Here is a 26498-nt window from a genome sequence, read left to right as displayed (position 1 = left end):
ATGCCTTTATTTAAATGCTTATAAATTTATATTCCTAAATCTTACATGGCATTATAGCCTAATTCTTCCTAATTTATCCCACTCCAGTAATTAAATAAAAATAATAAATCGATGGCTACAAAACCCAACCCAGAATATAATATATTAAAAAAATTTGCCGCTTTAATTTTAAGTGCGCTTTATAAGTCAAATCATGCTCTACTTGTAGTAAATATGGAGATTTAATACATATCCTATTAGAATGTGTAAACCAACAAGGAAATTTACATGTTTTTATGAAAACTAAAACTAAACGTCTGTTTCCCATTTCACATAAATGAATTAATTTTCTCTGGAAACGTAGAAATCTTTAATTGTATTTATCAGTAAATAAGAAATTGTAAATATAAACTTTAAACAATATAATGTACTAACCATAGAATTAAGATGAAACTTCTAAGCAATTTGCCAATACACCAATCATGTAATAAACTTTTTAAAATGAAAAAATAAAAAAAAAATAAAAAAGTATTTCTTTTAAACGCAGCTACCATTTCCGATGTGTCAACTCCCTATACACAGCAAGTCAGTTGATAGCAAAATCAATCTCTTTTTATAGACATACTGCTGCCAAAACAAAAAAAAAACAGAAAAGAACTTCCGACATATCTGTTTTCCGTCCCATACAGAGTTTTATTTTGTCCTTCATACTTCAATTCTCACTCGTACAATATGCAATGCAATATACCTGAACGCTGAAAATATGCGAATATAAAATTTATAATCAGGATTAATCCTCGTGGATTTACTTACCCTATCTGATATTGAGTATTTCAATCCCAACAATTTGGGATTTGGGTTTTTCCGATCCAATAAAAACTATTCAACGCAACAAAAACAGAGTAAAAGTAAATCACAAGGGAGACTTTTTCCGAATATCGCACACAAATTTTAATAATCTATAAAATACATTTGACATGTCCGAGTAAAAATAATTGCCTACACTCAAAAAAAGTGTGATGGAACTAAAATAGATTTAAGTGTAGATTAACAGAATTAATAAATTTGCTTTATTAACAAACAATCGATAAATGGTAACAATCGTTAGCGACAATTTTATACCGTTACAAATTCTCTCGGGAGAACCCCTAACTCCTAGAGAGCGCGTCTCCAGGTGTCAGGGACACCTGGAGGTATCCCCGACCCGGTTTATTGGTGGGTAGGAGAGAAATAAAATACCTCCCGTGGACTAGCAGGCAATTCACCGAATGATTGCCGATATAAGCAATCCCCCACTTGCTGACCAACGGCTTCGGGCGGACGAGTTGGTAGGTGGTAGGGCATTCTTTTGTCCTGGAGCTGAGAAACTGGCTCCAAAGACGGAAGAATTAGTAGTTTAGCAGTGGTCAACGGCATAAGAATATAGAAGTGGAAATTGAAACGTCAATAAACGTATTTTACCCTTTAATTGTGGTTTATTCTCATTTAAATAGTAATTAAGAATATAGAAGGCAACGAGAAGCCACTATAATAATGATTTCTATGGATATCTCTAGTACAATCATAATTGCTGTACAACACAACTCAAACTCGCTTACTGATCATGGACATCGGAGACCAAGATTCACAGTGCCTCCCGGGTCGTTAATATGAAAAATCCCTGTGAAATGCCCAATAACTTACCTATAAGAAAAATCCACACGAATTGTCTGAAGAGAATAACCACTTGAAACGTTAGGACTATGGCTCAATCAGAAAAAATCTAATACGCAATCAAAGAAATGGAACGCATAAAAATAGCAATAATGGGCACAAGCAGAATGAGGTGGCCTGACTCAAGTTATTGTGACATAGAAGAATACAGAGTATACTATTCAGGATCAGAAAATAAATGGTAAATATGAAAATAGTGTCGGAATTATCACACATAAAAGTATAGCCATACATGTCAACAACTCCATACCAGTAAACGGTAGAATCCTCTTGTTACAAATAAATACGTCACCGATGAACACTTACTTTATACAAGTGTATGCACCCACAGCAGACCACAGTGATGAGGAAATATCAGAATTTTACAAACAAATAAGCAACCTTATACCGGGATATGAACTTCTTTTACTCATGGGAGATTTCAATGCTAAAGTAGGTAACGGAAAAGAAGGGCAACATATTGGTCCTTATGGATTAGCAGGATATAGAGGAAGAAATCAACGAGGAGAAACAATGAGTATCTTGCAACTGAACATGACTTAATCGTACTAAACACATTTTACAAACTACCACCCTAGACGCCTGTATACGTGAAAATCATCTAGAGGCAACGGAGAAGACATTATTATAAGAAACCACATCGACTATATACTTGTTAAAAAAATATATCAAATGGTTTCAACTGTGTTAAAACTTACCCAGACGCTGATATTCAATCTGACCACAATCCTTTAGTGGGCGTGTATAGAACCAAGTTAAAGAAAACACGCGGAAAAACTGTAAAAAAAACATGACATGAGAAAACTGAAATGTAGTGAAGTCAAAGAAATAGTCAGCAAAACAATAAATAGAAAATTTAAAAAAATCGATAATACAACGGAAAGCACAGAAGAGAAGATATAGAGAAGAGTCCCGTAATAAAACGATAGCCGGCACTAAAGACAATTTTATGTAGAACGAAGAAGGTAAGAATAAGACATGGATGACGACAGAGATTTTGCAGCTGATGAACGAAAGAACGAAAAACAAGAACAATAACTCTATGTATAAAACATTACAACGAGATATACAAAGACAGATCAGAGAAGCCAAACAGAAATAACTGGAGAAAAAATGCCAATAAATCGAAATTCTACAAAGTAAATACGACGACTTTAACGTGCATAAAAAGTTAAGAGAAATTGCAGGCAAATGTAAAAACAAAAGAGTAAGTAAACTTATTAATGACAACGGAGAGGTAATCGTGGACAAAGAGAGTATTAAGAATACCTGGAAAGATTACATACGAAATTTATTTTTTGATGAGAGGGAGAACCAGTCCCCAATAACTACGGAAACAGGACCATATACCTATACTAGTGGCAGAAATAAGAGCAGCCATAATATCACTAAAAGAAGGGAGAGCTCCAGGACCAGACGGAGTACAATCTGAATTTTTTCAACTTCTTGATGATGAATCTTTAAGAATACTATGTAAAATCTTCAAGAGAAAAAGTGCGGAGAATATAGGCTAATAAGTCTAATGACCCATACAGTAAAAATTTTTCTTAAAATTATACATCGCAGAATATACAAGCTATGCGAAGAGAGAATACAAGACACACAGTTTGGATTTATGAAAGGCGTAGGTAAGAGAGATTCACTATTTAGTCTACAGGTATTATTCCAAAGATGCAGAGATATGACTTGCAATATCTACACCTGCTTTGGGGACTACCAAAAAGCATTTGACACAGTTCAACAACGAAAAATGATGGATGTTCTAACGAAAGCCCAAATAGATAATAAAGACCGGCGTATAATACAAAATTTATACTGGAACCAATCAGCCACAATCAGAACAAACAAATCTTTTTTAAGGATTTATATTTTCACCTATAATATTCAACCTATATTCAAAGGAAATATTTAGTGAAGCCTTGGAAAATTGCGAACATGCAATTATTTTAAATGGAGAACGCCTAAACAATATCCGCTATGCAGATAACACCGTTATTGCAGACAGTTTAAACAGTTTACAGTAACTAATAAACAAAATAAAAGAAGTAAGTGGAAGATTTGGATTACAAGTAAACATATAAAAAACTAAATTCATGGTCATCAGCAAAAATAAAATTAGACACGTCCATCTGCTTATCAAGAATACACCAGTGGACCGAGTGAAACAGTTTACCTATCTTGGAACAATAGTAAACGAACAATGGGATCACTCACAAGAAGTAATATGTAGAATAGAGAAGGCTAGGAGTGTATTCAACAATATGGCCGAACTCCTTTAAAAGCAACAACCTGAATCTGGAGATAAAAGTAAGGCTCCTACGAAGTTATATATCTTCTTGATATTATACTACGGAGTTGGATCCTGGACACTTACTAAAGCGATGGAGAATAAACTTGAAGCCTTCGATATGTGGCTATACAAAAGAATCCTAAGGATATTATGGACGAACAAGATAAACAACGAGACTGTACTACGAAGAATGGGGAAAGAAAGAAAAGTGATGTATAGGAATAAAAGGAAGAGGTTAGAATTTTCCGGACACATAATGAGAAACGGCACTAAATACAGATCACTGAAAATAATCCTTCAAAGCAAAGTTTTCGGAAAGCGAGGAATTAGGAGAAGAAGAATATCATGGATAAAAAACCTGAGGAAATGGTTCTCCACAACAACTAATCTATTTAAAGCATCAGTTAATAAAATAATTATGTCTAGAATGATCGCCAGTTTTCGAAACGAATAGGCACCAAAAAAAGAAGACAAATTTTCAACAAATTAAGGTTAAACACAGACAGGGCGGTTTGCGCCGCGTCGGCGACTGCGGCGGTGTTGAAAGCGGTCTCTCGTCTATGGTACTTATGTTGTACAACACAGACGAGCCGTCGTTCATCAGCTCGCCGCGCGGCCTATGCTGAGTACCATGCGCCGTCGGCGGTTTTATGACTTCTGGCGGCACATCAGTAATAGATATCTCGTGCTTCAACACAGACGTGTGACTGTTTTGAAGCGGTTTTATTTGGTTGCTATGTGAGTGTTTGCCAAATTTTGTATATATTATGGAAGCTATAGATATCGATTAATTAAAATTAAAAATTTATTTTATAAAATGTATTTTTCCTACATTTTTTTTTGTATTTAAAAAAATACAATAAACGGGAGAAAAATTGTTAAAAACTAAATAAACAAAACACATAAATAATGCATACATAATAAAAATCACAAAACATGCGCAGTCAACGAGTTAAAATTACAAATATATTTTTAAGATACTTAAAAAGTATGTGACAACTACGTAGTTAACTTACCTTGGTGTTATTATTAGTTTTTCTTCTGGTGATATGCTTTCTCTCATATGGGTGTTATTTCTTGAGCATGGCTCTTTAATAATTTCTAATAGCTATTGAAAAGATTGCTTAGACATTCGGATAAAATTTAAAAACTTTTCTGGGTCATCTTTAATTTCTTTAACTAACGTGTAAAATATTCCTTTATTTTTTCGTTCATTTACTGTGGGATGTATCCAATACCTGCGTTTCTTCTTCTTCTTTGATCTAATATAAAATAAACTTGCACTTATTAGGAAAAACAAATCATCGTCACTTTCACTAGATGATTCTAGAGACATTATTATACCACATTATTATACCATTCTACGTCCAAAGCTCGACTAAATTTGATAACACCGAATACAATGGTAAAACTGCTGCCACTGTTAAACCGCCTAATGTGTTTTAAGCCGCGCGGCAGCCGACGAGCCGCAGACGCGGCGCAAACCGCCCTGTCCGTGTTTAACCTAAAAGGGATTTTAAGTAAAGAAGTTAAATTATTTTGATTATTGTAAGTCGGGTTTTATATTATTATTCATATTTTTATTATTCTTTGGGGTTACACAGGTAATAAAATTTTATTTTAGTACCCTCTTTATTCTTTTACAGGTATCCAAATTATCTATTCTCCCTAATACAGCTTAATCCTTGAGATTTCTTGTGGTCACTCTCATGCAATAAGCCCGCACGCACACAGACAGCTGTCAGACGTTCTGAGTGTTGTTTTCAGATTTCTGCGTTATTTTTTTTGCAGTTCCGAGAGCACACATGCTGTAATCAATTAATAGCGTTTCGGTTTCATTCCAAGTATTGAACGTGAAAAATGTTGTCTAGATTACTTTTGTTGAGAGTGGAGGCGTCAAAAAGGGAATTGCTGGGTGCAGTGTGCACCCAATTAACAGCAAGCGGAAAGATCCAGAAGAATTTAATTCTTTAATATAATATTTATATTATATTGTAAATAATATTATTTTTGTTATTTATTTTCGTATAACAATAGATACCTTCTATGAATAATTGTACAATTTAATAAGGCATAATATATTATGTAGGAAAACAAGATACCAACTGGAGGAAGTCTATTTTTTAGTAGTATTTCTTTGTGTTAAAGGATGTGTCGACAGCGATCTGCCCTATTTTGTTGATGATGGGGATGTAACACGGGATGACTGATCTTAAGATGACGTACTGGTGAAAAGATCTGTTTGTTGTAATTGTGTCGTCATTTCAGGCATAAAAACGTTATTCTAAAATCATTCGGTTATTCCTCATTCTTGGATTTTCTTTTTGGGAGAAGCATTATTTTGATAGAGCCTCATAGAGTTTTAATTTGCTACATCTTAAATTTATTTCTTTGTCGTTGACGAATGAAAATCGCCAAAATTAGTTTTTTTTCAGTCTGAAACTGGATTATCTAATACTGATTACTAATATCTCACTAATACTGATACTGATTCAGTTATCCTTGTAAGGTTAACATCGTCCACTGAGGTTAATCTCGTCCAAAATCGCATTAGATCTGCCCAGAGCCAGTTTTTATATTTTTTTACTGTTGGCCTGACTAAATATTTTTCTGGAACTTATTTTGATTATCTTTGAGATTTGGCCATAAATGTTTATATAAGTTATATAATATTACATACTTATTCTTCTTCTTCCTATGCCGTCCCCATTAACGGAGGTTGGCGACCACATTTTTAAAAGCTTCTCTGTCTTTTGCAACGTGGAATAATTCGTCTACAGTCATGTTTGTCCAGTCTCGAATATTTCGCAGCCATGACTTCCTTTTTCTAGCTATTCCCTTTTTGCCATCGACACTACCCTGCATGATGACCTGCAGAAGACTATATTTATTATTTCTTAGTATGTGTCCAAGGTATGCAGTCTTGAGTACTTTTATCGTTCTCAACAATTTTTTATCTCGACCCATCCTTCTCAGCACTTCCTCATTGGTGACCCTGGCAGTCCATGGAATTCTCAACATTCTCCGGTATATCCAAAGTTCAAAGGCTTCAATCTTTTTAACTATTTGCGCTTTTAGTGTCCATGTTTTTACCCCGTACAATACTTGCGACCAGACGTAAAATTCAACAAACCTCAGTCTCAGCGCAGTATTTAGATTTTTGTCACAGAACAATTGTTTGAATTTTAAGAACGCTGCCCTTGCCATTTCTATTCGTACCCGGATCTCATGGTCTGGATCTAATTCTGTGTTGATGTAAGCTCCCAGATATTTATATTTTGTCACTCTCTCTATTTGCTGTCCACCAAGAGTTAGTTGTTCATTATTTATTGGACTCCTTGATACTATTATAAATTTAGTCTTATCTGTGTTGATGTCAAGTCCCATTTGAATGCATTCACTATTTATTGCATCTAGTAAAGTTTGTAGTTCTTCTATATTCTCAGCCATAATTACCGTGTCATCTGCAAATCTCATGGTGTTTATGATTTCTCCACCAATTCTTATTCCCTCTTTTCTTTCCAATAAGGCTTTTCTGAATATGACCTGTGAGTACACGTTGAAAAGCGTCGGAGACAAGACGCATCCTTGCCTAACCTCTCTCGCAATTGGTATATTATTTGCTTCTATATCGTTCACCTTTACTACTGCTTTCTGGTTCCAGTATATAGCCTTAATAAACTCAATATCTTTTTTGTCTAAATTGATGTTTTTTAATTCATCTATTAACTTCATATGCTGCACTCGGTCAAAGGCCTTCCTAAAGTCTATGAAACATACATATGCACTCTTGTTATATTCCCGACATTTCTGCAAGAGTACCGTCAACGCAAATAATGCTTCTCTTGTACCCATGCCTCCTCTGAAGCCAAACTGAGTTTCATCTATCTGCTCCTCACATTTCTTATAAATTCGGTTTTGAACAATTTTCAAGAGAATCTTTAAAGGATGGCACATTAGGCTTATCAATCTATAGTCATTACATGATTTGGGATTGTTGTTTTTTGGTAGGGGTAAAAATATCGATTTAAGCCATTCTTCCGGGATGTTGCCCTCTACATATATGTGGTTGAGAATTCGGGTGAGTCTCTTTATATTACCGTCATCTAAGGCTTTTAACAGTTCAACTGGAATTTGATCAGGACCCGGTGCTTTTCCTTGTTTTGCATTCTGTAGGGCATTCTTTACTTCTGAGGGTAAAATTTGTAGGTATTGTTTTTCTTCACCTATATCTTGTTCATTTTCTCTCTCGTCATGGAACAGATGGATTATATATTATTCCCATACTTCCTTTATTTTGCTCTCTTCAGTAAGCATTTCTCCATTATTATCTCTTGTTATGAGTGTTCTTCTTTGTCTGGTGTTGCCTGTAAGTTCTTTCATTTTTTTATGTAAGTTTGAGGTGTCATGTTTGTTGCTGAGTTCTTCCAATTCCTGGCATTCTTTGTTCATCCATTCCTCCTTAGCCTTTCTGATTTCATATTTGATTTTATTTTTGATGGTTTTATATTGATTTTCATCTTTATGTTTGTATTTTCTTTTTTCAGTTATTAGCTCAACTATTTCCGGTGTCATCCAGTCGTTTTTAGTGGTTTTCTCTTCTTCGCCTAGGACCTCCTTTCCCGCTTTTAGTATGGCTTTTTTCATATCTGCCCATTCAACGCTTCCTTCAGTTAATTTATTTATCTCTGCGTTTAGTTGCTGTTGGCAGCTGTCGTCTTTTAGGTTTTTGATGTTAATTTTGGTGGTTTTAACTTTTTTCTCCGGTTTCCTGAGTTTAATGTTGACGTTTGCTATTAATAGATTATGATCTGTATCTGCATCTGCGCTTGGATAGGTTTTTGCACTTTGTACTCCATTACGAAACCTTTTGTTAATCGTTATAAAATCTATTTGGTTTCTGATTATATTGCTGGTGTTATCTTTTGGAGAAGTCCACGTGTATAATCTTCGTAAGGGTAGGTCGTAGTATGTATTTGTTATGACTAATTCTTTCTCCTGGCAGTACTGGACTAGTCTGTCTCCTCTTTCGTTTCTTTTACCTCACCCAAAATTTCCTACTATATTTCCAGTTTTTCCTCGACCGACTTTAGCATTAAAGTCGCCCATAATTATTTTTACCTCCTGCTTCTTTATGTTTTTTGTTAACAGTTCTAAGTCCGCGTAGAATTTTTCGACCTCAGCATCATTGCTATCAGATGTTGGAGCATACACTTGGATTAGATTTATGTTTAGAGGTTTGGCTTTCAGCTGAAGTAGCATCATACGTTCGTTAAAGGGAATGAAATTTGTCACAAACTCTTTTCAGTTATTGTTGATAATCATACCAACACCATGGCTGTGTTCTCCAGTGCTTTTGCCTGAGTAGAAAATAGTATTATTATCCTTGGTGTAGTTATTGGAAGTTATACATACTTATTGGAAGTAATTATTTTATATTTTAAGAGGTAGTACATGAAATAGTACATAGTACAGTGATATATAAAATGCGTTCCGCTTCCTTCCCTGGCGTGACAGCCAGCTCAGGTCTCTCTGATGTTCCTAGTGAGCTCATCTCTTCGGGAATGTCAATTATGTCTTCCATGATTGATTGCTAATTGAACTAAGTGGTTTTCAGAATTCGCTGCTTAAGTACTGTCTGTCTCAGGTGGGGATAGGATTTTTTTGGAGGTGTCTTTCCTCTTCCATGGTTTGAAATCTTTGACATGCTCTGTCACCTGTTTGCGGTTGCTACTATTCAAAAATTTTAATTTTACCATTATCGGTGATATAACTGATTCTACTGTATATGGACCTAAATATTTTGGCACCAGCTTGCTGGTAAAAGCTTCACTTACCGAGGATACATGGTATTCCTTTTTCATGACCTGATTTGCTTGTAATGCTTCATCTGGTGTTTAAAAGCATGTTTCATGTGTACTTTCGGCAGGACCCATTTATGCTTCTAATTTATTTAAGTTTTCCGCATACTCCTGTATATCTTGGCCTTTGGTTGCATCTAATACGTCTAATTCTTCTCAGAAATTAAGAAGCGCTGGTGAAGATCCTGTCGACTTATGTTTTGACGAATTTATGGTGTAGCAAAATTCTGGATGGTTACCTTTCACGTATGTAGCTATCATTGTTTTCAGTGCCTTGTTAGTTATTTCTACTGGATTGCACTGAGGTGAGTAAGTCAGTGTAACGACGTGATTTATGTTGTATGTTTTTAGGAATGATTTAAAATTGCTACTTGTGAATTAAGCACCATTATCCGAGATAACCTTCTTTGGGATTCCAAGCTGAAGAATCCTTTTGAACGCAGAGTGTCAATAACGTGGCTTGTGGATGCTTTCTTTATCGGTTCGTCAATAACTCGTAAACCGGTCTTGGATGACTATCAGAAAAAAAAAATATTCCGTTTTGTAGATCTTGGAAACGGTCCAATTAAATCGATTGAGACAGTATGCTAAGGCTTTTCTGCAATAGATGACTGTATTTTTTCCGCGTGTCCAATTAAATCAATTGAAAACGGTCCAATTAAATCGATTGAGACAGTTTGCTAAGGCTTTTCTGCAATAGATGGCTGTATTTTTTCCGCGTGTTGCATCTGTGACAGTTTATACTAAAGGCACTTCATAAATACTCTAACATAGTCTGCAATTTGTTTAAATATTTTAGGCCAGTATTATTTTTGCGCCATTCAGCATTGTCTTTGCAATTTTTAAGAGGCCTGCTGTAGTAGTGTCGTAGTTTTTCTCTAAAAGTTTTTTCCTTTTATACGCTGGTACGCATAATTTTCAAGGATTATTAAATTCTCGGTCTGCTAAATTTCGACTACTCCAAATATGTTTATACAGTCTGCCGTTTAATATTTGTAAATCCGGAAATATGTCTGTTAATCGTACCATTTGCATGATTCTAGTGCTAATGCTAATAATTCTAGCTCTGGTTCTTTACTACGAGTTTCTTGTGGTTGCAGGGATTTTGCATCTGCTGCCTTAATGAGGATAAGGCATTTTCTGTATAATACTCCAAAGTCGCACTGTTGTAGTTTTAAACTCCACCTAGCTAATCGACCCGGCGGATTTTTAAGGTTTTTCAGCCATTTTAAGGACTGGTGGTCTTAGATGACCTTAAAATTGTATCCTTCTTTGTATGGCCTCATTTGTTTTATTCCGTATAGGATCGACAGGCATTCTTTTTTGATTGTGGAGTATTTTGTCTCAGCCGGTGTGACAGTGAAAAATCTGAATATGCTAACACTGGGGATGATGTAAGTTTCGATTTAAGCTATTTATAAGCTTGTTCCTGTTTATCGGTCCATTTTCATTTTATTCTCTTTTTTTAAATCTTATTTGGTGCTCCTGTTATTGTCGAATATTTTTTTTTAATCGGCAGTACCATGAAGTTATTTCTAGAAAACGGCAAGGTTGACGTACATTTTTTTGGTTATAGCGCTGGTTTTCTTCAAATCGGTTTTTATTCCTTCTGTCCCAACAACGTGTCCCAAGTATCTGAGTTCCGGCTGGCAAAATGTGTATTTTTCGAAGTTTGGTTGTAATCTAGCTTTTCTCAGTCTTCGAAAGACTTCTTGTAGATGATTTAAATGCTCTTGGAGTGTCTTCGATATTACCACGTAGACGAAAGCGAACTCTATATCGGGAGATATTACTTTATACAGTAGGCGTTGAAAATTTGTTCCAGTGGAGTGCGGGCCAAATGGACTAGTCCTAAATTGAAAGTGGCTATTTCCAGGTACGCTTAATGCTGTTACTGGGTCTCTTCCAGACGCTTAATGCGTCTTTATCCGATAGCTCGTTGATCTTTCGAAAGTAGATACAAAATCTGTATCAGTTGTATTTTTTTCTAACTAGTACAATAGGTGAACTCCAACCACTCGTGAAGGGTTCGATAGTTCCCTCCTTTAACATTTTGTCCACTTCTTGGTTGATGATTTGTGACATTGCGGGGTTGTGCCGCCTATACGGCTGCTTGACGGGGTCGCATCTTTTCTTCAACTTTATTTCGTGTTTTATTGAGTATTAATTTGGTTAGATGCAAAGAGTCGAAAGTCGTTGTTCGCTGTTTTTGTAACGGCAAGAATGAATGGAGTCGAATCTTGCTCCACAGACTAAGACGATTTCCTATTTCTTCAGGCTGTTATTCGTGTCTCTATATATTCCTATATATTCGTTTTAGTCCTTGATCTTTGAAAAAAGATCCTTCTCGTGTCATTAATGTTTGAATGTCTGTGATATATATACTGACTCGATTTGCTTTTGCTTTCTATTTGTGATTTGCTTCTCTATTTGTAGCAAATATACTCTTGTATAGAACTCTGGCAATGCTCTTAGAAGATCTTCTTAATCGATCTCGTAGGCTAAGTTTAATTATTCGTCTACTCTTTCTATATATAAAGTCTACTGCGTCAGAATGTATTCTATCGTATCGATAGTTCGTCAGGCTCAGTTTCTTTGGAAGGTTTGACTTTTGAAATCTTAGCTGTCGGTTGTCCGCGATGTTTAAAAAAATCTCTTAGAGACTCCCTTGATCTTAGACCTTCAGCGGTTCCTTTGGACTTACCTGTCGTGGCACCTGCTACTGAGTCTGTGTCTGTCGTTGCTGAAGGAAACGGCATATCTATTTTTGTTCGGGCGCCAATTTGTGATGCTATACTTTTGCTCAGGCGCCAATTTGTCACAAGTATCTCTTTTAGACAGCAGACTCAGTAAAACACAGGTTTAAATTAAATAAAAATATATTCGAAATAAATAAATAACAAAATAAAATTAGATCCTAGGTAATAAATACAATAAAAATTAAAACGTCAATCCTGGCGACGACTGAATCGACGGCGGTATGACCCACTGTTTAATATCTACGAAAAATAAAATACAATTATTGTCACAAAACTTAAACAGCAACTACGGTGTGTTTAATATACACACATACGGGAAGGAACGTATCGAAGAAATAGAGATGGAACGGGCCAATTAACACTCGACCCGGCAGGAAACGGACGGTAACCAATTTGTACTTGGTCACAGCAGAGAATAGATCTGTCTCAGATCAGTACTCCAAGACCGGGTACGGAACTGCTACTAGATCAATACTCTATCAGAAGAGGTTGGCCTTCAGTCAATACCCCAAAGCCAGAGGCTGTTCTTTTATAATAATGGCTAATTTTAATGCAAAGTTCAGAAGGCAAGATTATAACCGACATATAGCAGACAAAGAAACTATAAGCCCTGTACGGGTATTGTATATAATTGTATATAATTTGGTATTGTTGTCATCTTTGAATCTTTTTTTGAGACTGCTTTTGGAATTGCTTGTGGTTTTTTGTTGGTTCCCTTTTTCAGTATTATGGAATTTTGTTTTAGGTAGTCATTTTTTGGTTAAAGAGTTTGTTAGCCGGTTTTTTTCCTAAATTAGATCTTTCGGGGGTAAAACCTTAAAGTTTTTTAACCACAAGTATGCTTTTTCCTATAAGATCGAGACCAAGTAAGTCAGCCATCAATTTAAAAAAAAAACACAACCTACAAACAGCTTGTTGCTTACACATTTCCGCACAATTTTTAAAATAATCATTTTTAAAACGATTTCGGGAGAGGAAATCGAAACGTCATCATCATCATTTTGGCTTTACAACCCTGTGTGGGTCCTAGCCTCCCCAAGAATTTTTCTCCAGTCGTCCCTATCCATCTCCTTCCTCCGCCAAGCACGTATTTCCATATTTCTCATGTCTTCATCGATGTTATCTAGGAATCTTGTTCTGGGTCTTCCTCTTCTTCTTTGACCAATAGGTCTATCAAGGAGCGTTTTTCTAGCTGGGTCGGTTTGCTCCATCCGCATTACATGGCCTACCCACCTCAGACGTCCTATCTTTATGTGTTTTACGATATCTGGTTCCTGGTATATCCTATAGAGTTCGAAGTTGTATCGTCTTCTCCAGACACCATTTTCATTTACCGCTCCATAGATGCGCCTTAGTATTTTTCTTTCGAAACATCCTAACATGTTTTCATTGCTTTTTGTTAAAGTCCAGGTTTCTGAACCATATGTTAGGACTGGGCGTATTATTGTTTTGTAGAGTTTTACTTTTGTATTTCTTGATATAAACGTAGAAGGACGTAGAGGCAGAGGACGCTCACCTATCCGATGGTCAGATCAAGTACAGAAAGCCACTGGAGAGACGTTTTCCGAGTCCATAAGAGCAGCCCAAAATCGCAAGAGATGGAGAGAATTGACGAGGAAATCACGATCCTCAGCAATGAGGAAACGACAAGAGAGAGAGAGAGAGAGAGAGAGAGAGATTTCTTGATATAACTGTAGATTTAAAAAGCAGATTAAGCCCAAAATAGCATCTGTTAGCCGGTTTTTTTCCTAAATTAGATCTTTCGGGGGTAAAACCTTATAGTTTTTTAACCACAAGTATGCTTTTTCCTATAAGATCGAGACCAAGTAAGTCAGCCATCAATTTAAAAAAAAACACAACCTACAAACAGCTTGTTGCTTACACATTTCCGCACAATTTTTAAAATAATCATTTTTAAAACGATTTCGGGAGAGGAAATCGAAACGTCACTCATTAGAAAAAAATTATTTTCATTACAATTGTGGCTTAATCCCATATACACATAATATTTAGCTTAGACATCCCATAAGTAAGCAGGTTTAGAACTTTTTTGAAACGCCAATATTAAAAGTTTTGTAATATTCTACCTACGTTTTGGTTGAGTTAAAGGAACTTATTAGTTTTCAGAGGTAAATTAAATTTTTCCTAAAAGGTACAATATTAAATTTAAACAAGCTAACTAATTCAAAAAGTATACTGAATAAAAGAGAAGATATGCTTGACTACCTCGAGATTGATGCTAGGTAATTAGTAACAGTGTATTGGAAAATATAAATGTATTATATAATAACAAAATGAAATAAAGTATTACTCTGTGATATTCGATATATTTTATGATATGTGCATATAACTAACATCCGTGCATTATTTGGAGTGGTTCGGTTATCTAGCGCTACTCATCTGAGTTAATCCCGTATCAGTTCAATAAGGAATAAAGCTGGATGGCCTAAGAACTATAAATAATGTTATTCAAGCTGGGATTACAGGTATTGATCTATTATTGTGTATGTATCTTTATATTATTATTCTACTAAGTAGTTCTACTAAGTATTAATGTAAATCATCGTGTTTTCCCGAGGGACCCGGTAACTGGAATTTGACATTATACTTGAGGTACTGGTGAAATTAAATAGGTCTTTAACTGTTAATTAATTTTATTTTGTGAAAATTGAAACGCCAATAAACTTATTTTAACTTTCAAAATTGTGGCTTATTGCCGTTAAAATAGTAATTACTTTAACTTAAGATATAGACAAAAATGCATAAAGGTGGATTTATCGCTGGTTATTATTTCGACACCATAATGCTGATAGGTTGTAACTCAATTAAACAAAATTTTACAGAAGGCACAAAAAACTGCATAGAAATTATAAAAGCTTGCGTTCGTGATGTTTTTTTAAATAAATAATTATGTAATGGTTACTAAGATTAAGTTTATTGTAAAAATATAAATTTGTTTAATTCTGATCAGGTAAAATAAATTTTCCCATAAAAGTGTGGTTTACGTTATTTTAAATCATAATTCTTATTTGTTTATTTTTAATAATTTTAAATAAAACAGATACAAATCTGTAGCTTGGTTTTAAAGATGGCCTACTCCATTTTTTTTTAATTCAGATATTGACGGATTCTTGTGTAAAATAACATGGGGAATCTAAATATAAATAGTTTTGGTGTCAAAAATGGCCAGAACAATGTTAAAACTGCATTTGAATACTACCCTAGGTTACAAAATCGGCCAGCACTCAAATATGTTGGTGACAAAATCAGCCATCTCTATAAAGCACCAAGCAGATGGCTTCATTCTGTCACGGTACCTCACCGCCTCAGGTAAAACAGAAGACAGCAGTGAACTGAGCTATTCTGTTGTATTGTGACTGGCGTTGTTTTATTGTTGAGTATTTTTACTAATATACTAAAGATATATTACTGTAATAAACCTACAGAAATAACATGGAAGGATTTAATGTTAAAGAATCTCCTTTGTTGAAAGGAAGAAAGAAACTACCAAATCCTTTAAATTGGAAAAGAGCCAAACAGAAGATTTTGAGGTCAGTATTAAACCGTAACAGATAGCCGTCGATCGGATAGCCAAACGGGCTGGGCAGCTGGCTTCTCTTTCGCTTCACTGCGAGAGATGTCAGTTCAATCTCCAGCTCGGTGTACAGGAAACAAAAAGGCTAACGCAGCAGTTTAAAATTCTAAATGAATCTGCGGCTTGGTCTAGAATATGCTGGTATCTGATCGGCCTATGGTGGAGCAGTACGGCAAGAGATAAGGGCTTGCGGCTTGGTGATACTCCTCCATAGATCCCTACCGGAAGGGCGTGTGCCGCCTAAATACCGGGTATATATATATATATATATATATATATATATATATATATATATTAAACCGTAACATTGAATAAACTAATAGACAAACTTAAATAACATTCATTCACAGTGACTATTACTTAGGCCTAAGTCTAGTTATTAGAGTGAAAATAGACCAATTTCTAGTAGGCCTATCCTATTTACACTTCACATTATTTTTATTTTTCTTTAACTTGTGTTAGAATAAAATAAGTTCCCCTCACATAAAACAGTTTGTATTTTGGTTTTGAATCCAATTTTTGTTTTAGGTACAGTTCAAAGAAATTACCTGATGCTCCTTCATATGGCCACAGAGAGAAAAAAAAATGCAGTTTATTGAAGATGCAAGATATAAATAGGTTTCATAGTGCATTTTATTCTGAAAAGACAAAAGCTAGCTAAGATGCTTTCATTCGTAAGTATTGCACAACAGAACAACCAAAAAGAACCAAACCAGGAGGTGGATCAAGACATACTAAAGGCGTAACCCACCAATATTGTATTTAAACAACAGCAAGAAATATATTAGAGATATATAGGAACACGTTTGTTAATGTATTGGGATTCACAAAACACAGAGTTAAAGGTGTTTTCACAAGATTTAAAAAAGACGGATGTCCCATCCCCGTTGAAACTCGAGGTGGTTATAGGAAGGCTAACATATTTCAGAAAAAAATTGATTCTGTAATACATTTTGTAAAGCAGTTTAAAGGCACAGAATTACATTACAGTAGAGCGAGGAGTACTCATATTTATCTTGATTCCACCTGTCTATTTCTTAAATGTGGAAGGTGTACGAAAAATCAGTTGTTGATAAATTTAGGTTAAAGAGTCTTTTTTTTCGACACATATTCGTAACTTGGTTTAAAATTAGCTTTAAAAGGCCTTCGACAGATGTGTATTCAACCTGTGTTCAGTAGAAAGAAATAATTAAAGTTGAAAAAAATGAGGCAAACGCTTAAAGCAGAGTACACTGTTCACACTACTCGTGCTAAAGGTTTTTTTAACCTTTTGAAAAAAGATTAACCTAATGTTGCTGTAATATAGTACAACATGCAAAAAAATATGCCTCTGCCAAAGCTCCCAGATCAGAGTGTGTACTATTCAAGTTATACTGCTATAATCTGATGACAGTTTTTGGATGTTCTACTGGAACCGAAGTTTTACGCAAAGAAAATGTATCAATTTACTCTTGGGCCGAACACAAAATGAAAAAGTCTTCGAATGAAATAGTCTCTGCAGTATTTGAAGAACTTAAGTGCAGATCTAAATCTGGTTATTTTGAAGGAAAATACACCTTAAGGCTGGCAGCTGATGGGTGTTCAAACCAAAACAAAAATAGTATTGTATTAATGATGTGCATTGCTTGGATGCACAGGACTAAAACTTCAATCACAACAGTGGAGCTTGTGTTTCCTGTTACCAGTCACTCATATATGCCGAGTGATAGAATTTTTGGTGATATAGAACTAAGTGTAAAGAAAAGAGATACAATTGTGCAGCTTAAAGAGTATCATTTAGAGTTTAGTAAACATGGGACAGTCAAACTTTTGGGGAAAGACTGGACCAACCAAGATTGGAAGTCAGAAGCTTAAAACGGTGTTGAAGACCCAAAAAATCTTCATTTCAAAATTTCACAAGTCAAAAAGGTAATTCTGACCAAGAAACAAAAGTCAGTAACTGTCAGAGTGAACAAAACTACTGTTTCCCAATTAATTTAAGTTTGAGTGTCATGAGACCAGGGAAAAAAGTGTGGAATATAATCCCAACTGAACTTACGCTTGGAGTCAAAGTGAATGCATTAAAAATTAAAGACGTGTGTGTTTTATTACAAACACGTTATGGTGATAGACAAGTGATAAACTATAATGAAATGATGCCTGAAAATCCACTTCCTGAATGTGAGTGCTTAAATACTGCAGGCGGTGATGAAGTTATGGAAGTCAACCAATTTGTAGTGGACTTCAAAAGACTAATTCAAAATTTTTGAAGATTCAGATATTGTCTACCGATTAAGCAGGTATCTAAAGAACTTTTGTTGTTAGTGTATTGATCGGCTTTTTAATATTTTATTGACAAATATTGTATTAGCCCAATAAATTATTAATATTTTTAACACATATTTCACCTTTTTTTATTTTCTCCAAAAAAATCTTCAGTATAGGGCAATCCTTGGCGCATTGCTACTGATATTTTACTGCTGACTTAAGATATCAGTGACACCATTAGCAATATTTTTGGTGACAAAAACGACAAATCTTTACATGTTGGTTACAAACACGGCCAAATCCATATTTCAACGTTAAATATTCCTTTCACTACAGTAAAAATCATAAATATTATTCCTTCAAGATGCTCTGGAAATAATTATTAATCAACAAAAAAAAAATTCAACAGTACCAATTGTGTGGAAGTAGTTTAAACAGTTTTTTACCTATACTGAAAATTTTGCTAAATGGAGTTGGTTACCTTTGAAACCACGCTACAGAAATATATGGATATAGAAATATATTAGAGTTAACATTTAAGAAGCGAAAATAGATAATGTTAAAAAACAAATAACGTTTAAATCGTGGCTTTCGCTTTTTGGTTTTTGTTATTGTCTTTGGTGATTAAGTCTTCGTGAGACAGAGTATCATAAAAGTAATGCACATCTGACGGTAGTACAGACTTTAATTCTTAAAGAGCCTTTCATTTCTTTTCGGTTATTTTTATTATATTTGAATAACGGTAATAATAAGGCAAATCGGAATTGGCCGTATTCTTTCTTTGAGGTAGGAATTCGTATTTTTGATCATGGGCCACTTTGTATAATATATCACCATTTGTTAGTTATTTTAAATCTTTAAGATCTACGAAAATGGTTGCGTTTCGATTTAATTTAAGTCTCTTACCACTCCCTAACACGTGTTTCTGGGTCTACCTGTCATCAGAGAGAGTTTGTAAGAAGACTCAAACCAAATCAAAACGAACCGACTACTCTGGCAATTATAGAAAAAATAATTACCAGAGTATGCTACTAAAGACATCTAGTGAGGAAAGATGAAGTTAAATGTGTCGATAGCAATTAAAGAAAATTGTATACTCACGCTTAATCTAGCCATTAAGAGCGATGCTGGGAATATTAATATTCCACTTTAAGATCTGTTATCTTCAAATTTTAATTTTGTATAAGGTTATACAAAATTAACAAAGAATCCAACAAAGCCGTTGGAAAACAGAATATAGAACTTTATTCAGGTTTAAAGATTGTTTAACAAATTATCAAAGAAGATTAATTACAACTCATTACAGTAGTATATATATACAAGGATTTCCACAGTTTTCACTGTATTCCTTCACTCAACCGTTTTCTCCAATTTTTCCTGTTTAGCCAGTCCCCTTCCTGTAGGTTTCTTCTACTCATTGCTTCGTCCACTTCATCTCTGAAAGATCTTCGGGGTCTGCCTCTTTTTCTTCTTCCTATCGGGCTCCACTCTGTTATTCTATTTATCCACCGATTTTGGTCTGCTCTTCTGACATGTCCGTACATGTACATTACAGTAGTATCCCTCATTTTTAAGGAGTAGTAGAGTACCAAAAATTCAATAAATTCTCCTTGTAGTGAACTGTCAAAATTTTTATTAAATATTATTCAATCATTTGCAAATAAAAATGACACATTTACAAAAAATACAGAACATTTTTTAAATAAATTATCAAATATTCAGTTTAATTCAAATAATAATTTAGTAAGTTTTGAAATAATAATAAAATAATAAATATAATAAAATAATAAAATCAAGACAAGATTAGAAAGTTATGATATAGTCCAGTTACTGAGGCTTAAAATATGGTAATACCTCCGAATTTTTTATAACTGCATCGATTTCTTTGAAAATTTCAAATTAAGCTTATCTTACCCTCCACTTCAAAATTTATATACGCTCTAGGTGCGATTTTTGTTTTTAAGGGGTAAAAACTACCCCTTATTGAAGAAACTGGGAAAAACACGGATTTAATTATTTTATGCGCTTAAATCTTGTTTATTCGCGTAAGGTAAATATTGTAATGTGTTCTCTAATATGAAAATTAATTATTCACAATTTTCAACCCTTAAAACCCTTTAAAAACACTTAAAAGCTAATACTTTTTATAAAAATAATATGAAAAAAAAAAGTCGTAGCAGCTTGAGACATTTCAATTATGTATTTAAATACAAATATAAAATAAAATATAAAACGGACTATAAGTATAGGTTCATGTTTCAAGAGTGAAGGGTCAAATGGTCGGAGACCAGTGGTTCATGCGCTATAAAGCAGACTTCAACCAACTTATCTCCGTTATTTTTTAAGCTACAAAAAAAATTAAAAAATGAAACTTTTGTTGAAAAAAGACCTATTTTTTTGTATTCTGTCATCTTTTACGTATCTTTTATAGTTTTGAAGTTATTATAAAAAAATTTTTTTTTTCAATATTTACAAATTGTGGCTAAACTTTTGGATCATATAAAAAACACTAAAATAAAGTGAATTCTATAAGGAAAACAATTTATTTCAATCCTAGTGAACATGACGTTAGTTTTATTGCGTTTTTTTACAAAAATTAGATAAACCCATCGTTTTTTTGATCGTATCTCACATACAGTTGGTGCAAAAGACTTTTACCACCACTTATTTTAAAGGTCTTTTCAAGCTCTTTTAAAAATATTATATAAGTTTTTGTCAAAAAATGTACCCGTTTTCCGTTATTTAACGTTAAATACTCATATTGAAAGACAAAAACAAAAACAAACCTTCTTTGAACATCCATAACTCAGTTAATATTAAACTGAAAATATTCATTTGAAAACCAATCTTTTTGTTTTTTTATGAGCTTTAATTTTAGTCGTTACACTTTTTTTGATAAAACTCTTAGTTTCAGAGCTATTCTTAAAAAACCTTTGTAAAACAAGTTTTTTTAACGAAAAATGACACTTTTCAACAGCGAATAACTCAAAAAGTATTGATCTAGCGAAAAAATGTTTACTACATTTTTTGTTTAAAATTTGTCCTTCTATCGAATACCGTGGTTATTTTAAGTGAAAAAATTTCCACTCTCGAAAAGGGGTGGCAAACACCCCCAGGGTGGAAGCGCACATCGGCACTATATAACTTTTGGTCCTTCAGTAATTATTTACCAACACACAAAATTTCAAATGAATCGATTCTGTTATAAAGAACCCCGGAGATAAAAACCCTCAGTAACTGATCTAATACATTGGCAACTAAAACAAGACTAAATATATCAGCTATAATGGAGTTATAGCCATTATGTACTGATAATACATATTTTCAACCAAATAATGAATTCTATAAACAAAATTTTGGTCTAGCAATGGACTCTAGTTTATCTCCATTATTAGCCTATATACTTATGGCAGATTTTGAAACAAATATTTTGTTTCTAAACAAAATTTAAAACCCACAGTATGCTGGAGATATATAGATGATGTATTCTTAATATGGCCTTATGAATCAGAGTTGTTAGACACATTCCTGAATGAGATAAACGATAAAGAAGAGACAATAACATTTACCATTTAAGTGAAATATAATAACACCCTACCTTTTCTCGATGTTTTAATCTTTAAGAACGATACTGGATATGAGATTTAGGTGTATAGAAAACTAACAAATGCCAACAGATATTTAAATTACAAATCAAATCACAATATAAATATTAAAGAGGGAATCATTAAATCCATATACGATAGAGCCAAAATTGCTTATTCTAACGAAAATTCCTTCTTAGAGGAAAAATATTTGTTAACATCTGTTTTATTAAAAAATGGTTATCCATTATCGTTTTTAAATAGGGAATTTTCAACAATCGACCGAATAGAACAGAACAACTTAGAACCAGATCCTATAGCATACACAAGGAATAATACCATACCATAAATAAAAATACCATACATAAAAGGATTATCAGACTAAACTTTTTGAAGTTGAACATGTTTGAGCTAACCTTATATCTGCGTATAGTGGGAATAAGCACATAAGTCAAAAAATATCTACAAATGCATGATTGTGTAAAGTCATATAAGTCAATACCGAAACGTAAATAGGTTAAAAATTATTGTATATATACACATTAGTCGAAATGATTTAGTATGGGGTGGGTAAAATATCATGCAGGGCAAAATTAAGGGCAAAAGAAGTGTGGGAAGAAGAAAAATATCGTGGCTTCGTAATCTACGTGAATGGTTCGGGTGTAGTTCGATTGAACTTTTTAGGCGCGCTGCTAACAAAGTCGCAGTGGCACTGATGATTTCCAATCTCCGCTAGGAGTGGCACGAGAAGAAGAAGAAGGGTAAAATAATATAAGTCAGACTTAAGCTATCGTTTGTTAGAACAGTGAGCGACGCATAACTCACAGTCAGTCGAACGCCGCGCACGTTCGTCAAAATCAAAGAAATGGTTCTCTATGAAAACGGTTTGTTAGGTTCTGCTGAGCTGCACGCACTGCAGACCTTTAAGCTATAGTTTGTTAGAACAGTAAGCGACGCATAACTCACAGTCAGTCGAAGGCCGCGCACGTTCGTCAAAATCAAAGAAATGGTTCTCTATGAAAACGGTTTGTTAGGTTCTGCTGAGCTGCACGCACTGCAGACCTTTAAGCTATGGTTTGTTAGAACAGTGAGCGACGCGTAACTCACAGTCAGTCGAACGCCGCGCACGTTCGTCAAAATCAAAGAAATGGTTCTCTATGAGAACGGTTTGTTAGGTTCTGCCGAGCTGCGCGCACTGCAGACCAATAGCCGTGTACGTCGACGGTGTGCGCTGGAATCAACTACGATTTGATTTGGACGCAAACGTTCAGCTGAGCTCACAGCGTACACATCTATACCAAAATTATAATTGTATCTTTATATAGTTATTATTATTGTAATAATTAAGTGATGTTTGCCAAATTTTCTTCCGAGGAAGATGAAAGACTAGTGAATCTAGTACAAATCCCTGGAAAGTCTAAAATATTCTCGAAATTTTTCCTCGTTTTGAAACAATCTTTCTTCGACTGTTAATTTAAAAGCACCTTCTGTATTAAGACATGAAAAAATTTCGTTTACATTTTTATTTCTTTTATTTAAATATAACGTTATCAACTCTTCTTCTTCCTCCTCTTATTGGAGTAATAAAATTATTGCGTTAAGTTTGCGAGAATTCATTTTTTTACACGTACAACCTTTAAGAGAATAAAGTGAAACTAATTTCTGAACTTGTTTTCAGAGCGACAGAATATTTATGCGAATTAATCTAACAAAGCGACTCACCCAAAACTGTCGTGAGTCGAATAGTACAGATTCTGCTGTACGTGTATACTGTGCGCTGCGCACTGTTCTAACAAACCGTAACTTATCCGTGTACGTCGACGGTGTGCAAACGTTCAGCTGAGCTTACAGCGTAAACATCTATACCGAAATTATAATTGTATTTTTATATAGGTATTATTATTGTAATAATTAAGGGATGTCCACTAAATTTTCTCCCGACGAAGATGAAAGACTAGTGGATCTAGTACAAATCCCTGGAAAGTCTAAAATATTCTCGAAATTTTTCCTCACGTGTATGCTGTGCGCTGCGCACTGTTCTAACAAACCGTAGCTTTATGTAGTTTTACACTACCAATTTTGCAGTGAAAAATCACATAAATCAGACTTATTCTTAACGTGTATTGCGCGTGTATTGTAGGAGTACCTCTTGCACGTTGGCGCCAATATTGTTTGCGTTGTGTTTCTAGAATGGTTGGAACTGTCGGTCACTGTGTTGACGTTCATCAGTTGTTTATCAGAGTTTGTATTGGAACGTATTTATTATCATTTTTTCGGAAGGTGCAATTATAAGTGTTAGAAGTAAAAAACTTGTGGAAATGGCACGCAAACAAGAAGACGTATTAAATAAGGGTACTTTTTTTGAAATAAATGAAATTTATTATCAGTAATAAGTTTACGCATATTTTAAAATGGTTAAATTTTAACTAGGAGAGTGACAGAGTAATATTCTTTAGAAAACGAGTTGTATAAATGGATCGAAAGTGATGATGATTCTGATAAAGACCCTACATTTTTTGATCCCAGTAGTAAAAACAAGAAGCATCGTTTCCAAATGGTTGATTTTGATTGTGAGGCAGGGCCGTATACAGCACTTGATGATGTAACAAACCAGCATAAAAATGAGTCCATTAAGCCAGACGATGGAAATAGTAGACTTCTTCTCCAAATTGATTTTCAAGATTTCTAATTTGATTGACAAACATTATTTCAAAGCAGGACCGGCTGTTGCATTTAATCGTCGAATTAGAACACGTGGAATTAAAAATTATTCTAGAAAAATTCGCCGCGAAGGAACGGAAAAACGAAATGCTGGACTGCCTTATACCACTAAAAGTAGAAAGAGACAAAGAGAAAGAAATATGTTGCCTTTGCCAAACTGTGACAGTACCGAGTTAAAATTCCTGATGAAAAGAGACTTATTCTTTTTAAGGAATATTGGAAACTAAATTCCTACAATAAAAGAGCAGCGTACATTGGATCACTGATAGAGATTGTTGATAACGCCGTCAGTAGACCTCGAACAGAAGACCTTAATCACCATTAATATAGAGTTACAATCAACAGAGATTTCTTAGAAATTGATGGTAAACGAATACAAACCTGCAAAACTTGTTTTCTCAACACATTTGGTGAAACAGACAATTTTATTAATTTAGTTTTCCCAAGAAACGCAGTTCATTCTCTGGATTTATTAGTGATTACGGAAGGAGACGTGCAACTCCTCCATCCAAATTCTCTAAAGAAACAATGGATAATGTTCGTACACATTTATTGTCATTTCAAAATAATAGAAACTATCTAACGTTGCAGTTTACAATGAAAATGATGTACGACCTTTACCGAGAAGTATATCCAAGTGGAGTGTCATTTCGCTATTACAGTAAGAATTTCATGCTTTAAGATTAACGATTAAACCAAGAAAATTGGATACTTGTGATGAATGTGACAAGTTTAGGCTAAAAATAGATCTTGCTACAGATGATGAGGCAAAGTGTAAACTTACTATTGGGCGAGACTAGGATTTATTTCTAGCCGATAAAACATATAAACAAAAAGCAAGAGATAAAAAATGTCCAATGTTTAACGTTGGATCTACAGCAGTGCTTAGCTACACCATTCCTTCCATATGCCATTACCTTTTACAAACGCCAGCTTTGTACTTTTTGGATAATTTATCAATTTACGACAATAAAACTAACCAATCACATTGCTACGTGTGGTATGAGTCTGCTGCTGCTCGTGGGGCCAACGAAATAGCTTCATGTATTTTTAAACATATCCAAAATCTTCAGAGAAGAGATCCATCCAGCCACAGAGTCACAAAATAAACGTACAATTCACCATGAAAAATAGCTAGTAAGGGAATTATTCAACAATGGTCCAGCCACAAGAAGACTAGATAGAACCTGGCCCAAGACCTACTTCAAAACTAAACCAAAATAGAATAAGGTAAGACATCATTGGATGTCCCTTCTTTACGTTAAAAACCTGTAATACATTTACTTAATACTTTGTCCTGATGTAGATTGTAAATAAACAAAATTATAAAAAAAAAATCGGTTGCCTGTAAGGTCGGTTTTACGGGCGAAGATTTTACGTGACAACGTCTTTTTCTCGGTAGAATATTTATTGATATGAATATTATTAAATTGCACAATGGGAACAAGGAGTTGAATGAAAATAAGAATTGCACAAATTTTAACTATAGAAATATATTTTGTTTACTAAAACATTGTACATGTAAACTTAAACTTAACTAATTTCTATTCCGATTCAACGCGCCTAATTCTCTAGTGCTGCGCGCGCAGCGGACCGATCATGTTTGAGTGGGAGAGAGACGCAAGGCATTCGCCGGTCCGGCGGGCCTCTCTCTCGTTCGGTGACTCATCGTAACAGACGTGAGTGGGTGTTACACTTTTTCATGTTTGTCACGTCAAAAAACTTACACCATATCATCAGGTATACCGA

General features: G+C 34.4%; 1 protein-coding gene across 4 annotated transcripts in view; it reads right to left on the bottom strand.

Moving 5' to 3' along the window:
- The window catches only part of LOC140441207 (G-protein coupled receptor dmsr-1), a 553187-nt gene that overhangs the window by 397552 nt on the left and 129137 nt on the right, over nucleotides 1-26498 (bottom strand). The gene's annotated exons all lie outside the window — the stretch shown is intronic.

The sequence above is a fragment of the Diabrotica undecimpunctata genome, chromosome 5 (assembly GCF_040954645.1).
Source record: "Diabrotica undecimpunctata isolate CICGRU chromosome 5, icDiaUnde3, whole genome shotgun sequence".
Classification (NCBI taxonomy): domain Eukaryota; kingdom Metazoa; phylum Arthropoda; class Insecta; order Coleoptera; family Chrysomelidae; genus Diabrotica; species Diabrotica undecimpunctata.
This window is presented reverse-complemented; position numbering and strand designations above follow the sequence as displayed.